General features: G+C 27.8%; 1 protein-coding gene across 1 annotated transcript in view; it reads left to right on the top strand.

The window, feature by feature from the left end:
• Positions 1-816: 816 nt before the first annotated feature.
• LOC101888359 (uncharacterized) overlaps positions 817-6,000 on the top strand; it is a 101,104-nt gene continuing 95,920 nt past the window's right edge. Inside the window, exon 1 of the mRNA XM_059121851.1 lies at positions 817-1,369. The gene's annotated coding sequence lies outside the window, so the exon portion shown is untranslated. The remainder of the gene's footprint in view (positions 1,370-6,000) is intronic.

Here is a 6,000-nt window from a genome sequence, read left to right as displayed (position 1 = left end):
TGAAAAATTATTCAAATATGTCAAAATTGTTGAAAACTGCATGTAATTACAACCTCTGATTGGTGTCATATATGAAAACTTATACAAATCTACATTTTTTTGAAAAAAAAAAAAAACATTTTAAAAATGTTCACATATCAATGATTCCAAGTGTTGATGCATCTACCCATATTCTTCTACCATGGCTACATCAATGAAAGTCCTGATTTATACTAGGCGATTTTTTTTATACCGTTCTCCTTTGAACTTGCCTCTTGCTTTTTTACAAGGCAATTATTTTTAGCAATTTTCTTTTCCATCATTGCCTTTCCTGTTATTTTTATCTATATTTTTATACAAAAAAAAAAAAAAAAAACACACAAATGAAATTGCCAGAAAATTACTAATACGAGCAAATTTTTTTCTATTTCCATTCCCTTTAAACACTCTTCTACAAGCAAAGAATTGTCGGCAGGAAACTTGCCTTACAAAAATTCTGACAAACATTTATGTTACGTCATTTCCCAATAGTTCTTTGACAAATGTTCAATTATAGATTTGTTGTCGTTGCTACAAAGTATTAAAAATGTTTTTTTTATAATAAAACCCTATAAAGTCTTTTTATATAAACACAACCGTTAAGAGGTTTCCGGTCATCTAAGTGGCTGTAAATTCAAAATATGGCAACCCTTTAAACTTGACAACACTCTCTCTCTCTCTTCTCCACCACTAATCCTTATTATGTATTAACTCTTTAAGAGTTAACTAAAGTTTAAGCTCTTTCAATCAGTATTTGTGTTGATTGTTGCTACATTGCGCACAACCGATCTTGTCAGTTATTAACTAATCGTGGTCGCGTATAGACATCAATAACGGTTTCTTACATTACGGTTAAAATAGAAAAGCTAAAACTCGCGCGAGTTTCATTCGTCTGTAAAATGTATGTGCAAATAAAAACATAAACATTGCATGCACGCACACACTTATACACAACCATAACTCGGTTTCGAAAGTCAAAGAAGAAGTAAAACAACATAAAAGCCAAGTCATCTCTGAAAAATAATAAAATAAAATTGAAATAATCAAAAAATATTATATGGAAAAATGCAATATGTGAATGAGAGAAATGATGTGAAAGAAGTTAAATAATGTAAACGAAGGAAAATCAAGAAGAAATTGTAACCAACAAATAAAGAAAAGAGAGCAAGTAAAATCGTGGAGAAGAGAGAGAGAGAGTGGGTTGTTTTACCAACTAAAAAAAAATATTTGTGTTAAACGAAATAATTTGTATGCAAAATATTGAAGTTTTTCCTTTTGAATTGCATTTGTGTGGATGATTTCCAAAAGATTTTAGTAGCGGTGGTTTAAGGCGAAACCAAACTCGAAAAAGGTGGGTAAAAACTTCATAAATATTTATGCCAATCAAAATGAAATGCGTTTCTTTGTAGGTAACCATTGTTTTAACGGTCGCTTGGCCAAATCAAAAAACATGATCATCAAAATTTCCATTTAACCTCAACATAATCATAACGGCCAAAGACGTCGGCTCATAATTAACCGATATAAAAACCAGAGGCTCTGATCGACAACCGGACTAGTGGTGTTGGTGGTAGTGGTGCTGGTGACGGTGACGGTGCCATTGTCGCCAATCACTTTTGTTTTCAATTAGCCAATAACCCAGTCATCGTCATGGTTTTGGACGATAGCTTAAAACTACGAAGACGACTTAGGTCGTCGCTGCAGAAGAGGCAAGCGTGTGGTTTGGCGGGAAGGGGCTGTATTATGCTTTGTTTTTCTTTTAGTCGTTGGACCTTGCTCGGTTCGTTTGCACTGCAGTGTAGTTTATTTTGAAGGTAACCACAATTTTGGTAGTTCGGACTCAATATTGGTTACACAGTGAAAAATTATGGGGAAACAAATGTACATATTACCATTGTATTTTTTTTGTAATATTCTGTAACTGATTTTATTATCGAATATCTTTAATGGAACTTCAGACCAATAATCGCGGATTTCTATGGAATATTTTTTATGGATCTTCAAACTAATAATCCTGGAATTTTTTTTTTGGATCCTCAATAATGTTGGATTATGGAAAGAAGCTTTTTATACCCTCCACCATAGTATGGAGGGTATATTAAGTTTGTCATTTCGTTTGTAACACCTCGACCCCACAAAGTATATATATTCTTGATCAGCATAATATTCTATGTCGATTTAGCGATGTCCGTCCGTCTGTCATCCTGTGGAAATCACTCTAGCTTCCGAACAAATTGAAGTAGATTGATAAAATTTTACTCAAATTTATATTATATCTGCAGGACTTTTAGTACTGAAAATGGGCCATGTAGGTCCACGTTTTGGTATAGAACCCATATAATGGTACCTGCCGATATTCGGTATTTCCATGATTTTAGCGACATAATTCACCGAAATTGTTTCAAATTTGGTATTTGAAGCTTGTAATGGAATATACAGCCTAAGACAGAAAAAAAATTGTATGGAGGTCCACGTCTTCCTATATCCCCATATAATAGTACCTCCCAATATTCGGTATTTTGATGATTTTAGCTTCATTATTCACCAGAATTGTTTAAAATTCCGTATTTAGAGTTCGTAATGGACATTACAGTCTAAGACAGAAAATTTTCAGTGCAGGTCCACGTCTTTGTATAGGCGCCATATAACGGTACCTCCCGATGAGGTATGATGATGATTTTAGCGACATTATTAACCGGAATTGTTTCAAATTTGGTATTCGAAGTTCGAAATGTATATTACAGCCTAAGGTCTACGTCTTCGAATAGACCCCATATAAGGGTACCTCCCGATATTCGGTATTTGATGATTTTAGCGAAATTATTCACCATTTTTTTTAAGTTTCGTATTTGAATATTGTAATATAACAGCTACATTCGGTGTTTTTAAGATTTTAACAGAATTTTTAACGGATATTATTGTTTTTGAGAATTGCCAAATTCGTTCCAAATTGTGGAGGGTATTTAAAGTTTGGTCCGGCCAAACTTACAGCTTTTTTACTTGTTTAATTAACTCTAAGACCCATAATCGTGGATTTTGAAAGGATATTTTTTGGGACCATAGGGTTTTTTTAAAATTTTTTTTAATGGACCTCTAACCTCTGAATTTATTTTCAAAAATCGTAGATTTTTTAAAGAATATTTTTCCAAAGAATTTATTTTCAAAAATCGTGGAATTTTTAAAAAAAATATTTTTTCATTTTCAAAAGTCGTGAATTTTTTAAAAAATATTTTTTAAAAGAATTTATATTCTAATGTCATGGGTTTTTAAACATTATTATTTAAAAAAAGCGTGGATTTTTTAAAGATTATTTTTTTCAAAGAATTTATTTTCAAAAGTCGTGGATTTTTTAAAGAATATTTTTCAAAAAAAAGCCAATAATCGTGGATTTTTTAAAGATTTTTTTTATGGACCTCTAACCAATAATCGTGATTTTTAAAGAATTTTTTATGGACCTCTTGCCAAAAATCATGCATTTTTAAAGATTTTTTATGAACCTCTGACCAATAATCGTGGATTTTTAAAAATACATTTCCAAAGATTTTTTTTCCAAAATCGTGGATTTTTTAAAGAATTTTTTTTTATGGACCTCTGACCAATAATCGTGGATTTTTTAAAGAATTTTTTTATGGACCTCTGACCAATAGTCGTGGATTTTTTAAAGAATTTTTTTTATGGACCTCTGACCAATAATCGTGGATTTTTTAAAGATTTTTTTATGGATCTCTGACTAATAATCGTGGATTTTTAAGAATAAATTTCCAAAATCGTGGATTTTTTAAAGATTTTTTTTTATGGACCTCTGACCAATAATCGTGGATTTTTAAAGAATACATTTCCAAAGATTTTTTTTCCAAAATCGTGGATTTTTTAAAGAATTTTTTTTATGGACCTCTGACCAATAATCGTGGATTTTTAAAGAATACATTTCCAAAGATTTTTTTTCCAAAATCGTGGATTTTTTAAAGAATTTTTTTTATGGACCTCTGACCAATAATCGTGGATTTTTAAAGAATACATTTCCAAAGATTTTTTTTCCAAAATCGTGGATTTTTTAAAGAATTTTTTTTATGGACCTCTGACCAATAATTAAGAATACATTTCCAAAGATTTTTTTCTTGAATTTTTAAATAATATTTTTTAAAGAATTTATTTTCAAAAGTCGTGGATTTTTTTAAGAATATTTTTTCAAAGAATTTATTTTGAAAAGTCGTGGATTTTTTTAAGAATATTTTTTCAAAGAATTTATTTTCAAAAGTCTTGGATGTTTTGAAAATATTTTTTCAAAGAATTTATTTTCAAAAGTCGTGGATATTCTTAAAAAAAATCTACGATTCTTGAAAAAATAATCTTTAAAAAATTCACCATTGTCCATTTTTTCTTTGAAAAAATACAAAGAAAAAATGGACAATGGTGAATTTTTTAAAGATTATTTTTTCAAGAATCGTAGATTTTTTTTAAGAATATTTTTTCAAAGGAAAAGAATCAAAAATCGTTGATTTTTTAAAGAATATTTTTTTCAAAGAAAAAAGTCAAAAATCGTGGATTTTTTAAAGAATATTTTTTCTAAGAAAAAAATCAAAAATAGTGAATTTTTTAAAAAGTATTTTTTTCGAAAATCATGGATTCTTTAAAGATTTTTTTTTCAAAAATCGTGGACTTTTTAAAGGTTATTTTTTCAAAAATCGTGGATTTTTTAAAGAATTTATTTTCAAAAATCGTGAATTTTTTAAAGATTTTATTTTCAAAGATCGTGGATTTTTTAAAGATTTTATTTTCAAAAATCGTGGATTTTTTAAAGAATTTATTTTCAAAAATCGTGGATTTTTTAAAGATTTTATTTTCAAAGATCGTGGATTTTTTAAAGATTTTATTTTCAAAAATCGTGGATTTTTTAAAGAATTTATTTTCAAAAATCGTGGATTTTTTAAAGAATTTATTTTTCAAAAATCGTGGATTTTTTAAAGAATTTATTTTCAAAAATCGTGGATTTTTTAAAGAATTTATTTTCAAAAATCGTGGATTTTTTAAAGAATTTATTTTCAAAAATCGTGGATTTTTTAAAGAATTTATTTTCAAAAATCGTGGATTTTTTAAAGAATTTATTTTCAAAAATCGTGGATTTTTTAAAGAATTTATTTTCAAAAATCGTGGATTTTTTAAAGAATTTATTTTCAAAAATCGTGGATTTTTTAAAGAATTTATTTTCAAAAATCGTGGATTTTTTAAAGAATATATTTTCAAAAATCGTGGATTTTTTAAAGAATTTATTTTCAAAAATCGTGGATTTTTTAAAGAATTTATTTTCAAAAATCGTGGATTTTTTAAAGAATTTATTTTCAAAAATCGTGGATTTTTTAAAGAATTTATTTTCAAAAATCGTGGATTTTTTAAAGAATTTATTTTCAAAAATCGTGGATTTTTTAAAGAATTTACACCTAAATCTGTTTTTACACGGTAGATTGGTTCCAGAAGAAGCCGTGTAAAAAAAAACCGTGTAAAATAGACATTGATCTTATACAAAAATGGGTAATTTGTTCCTAATCTCTAAAACCTATTAAAATTAGTGAAAAACAAGAATTTTTAATTTTTTTTATTTTTTTTACCAAACACGTCTTATTGCATTGACAGTTCACAAAATGTTAACACGTTTCAATTGCTCTGACCAGTAAATTTTATTGTATGCATATAAAGGGAATTCCCCTAAATTAGTGCTATTCACATTTGCTTTGACCAGCTTCGCAAAACTTAAATTTGACAAAAAAATTTAAGTACATAAAATTTCAAATCGTGCTAAATGGAATAAAATAGTGTAAAAAAATTAAAAATATTCAATTTTCAAACCGTGTTATATCAAAACCCTGTACAAAAAGACCGTGTAAAAACAGACTTATGTGTATTTTCAAAAATCGTGGATTTTTTAAAGAATTTATTTTCAAAAATCGTGGATTTTTTAAAAAATTTATTTTCAAAAATCGTGCA

This window comes from Musca domestica, unplaced genomic scaffold, assembly GCF_030504385.1.
Source record: "Musca domestica strain aabys unplaced genomic scaffold, Musca_domestica.polishedcontigs.V.1.1 2, whole genome shotgun sequence".
Classification (NCBI taxonomy): Eukaryota; Metazoa; Arthropoda; class Insecta; order Diptera; family Muscidae; genus Musca; species Musca domestica.
Note: the sequence above shows the minus strand (reverse complement) of the source record. Positions and strands in the feature narration are given on the sequence as shown.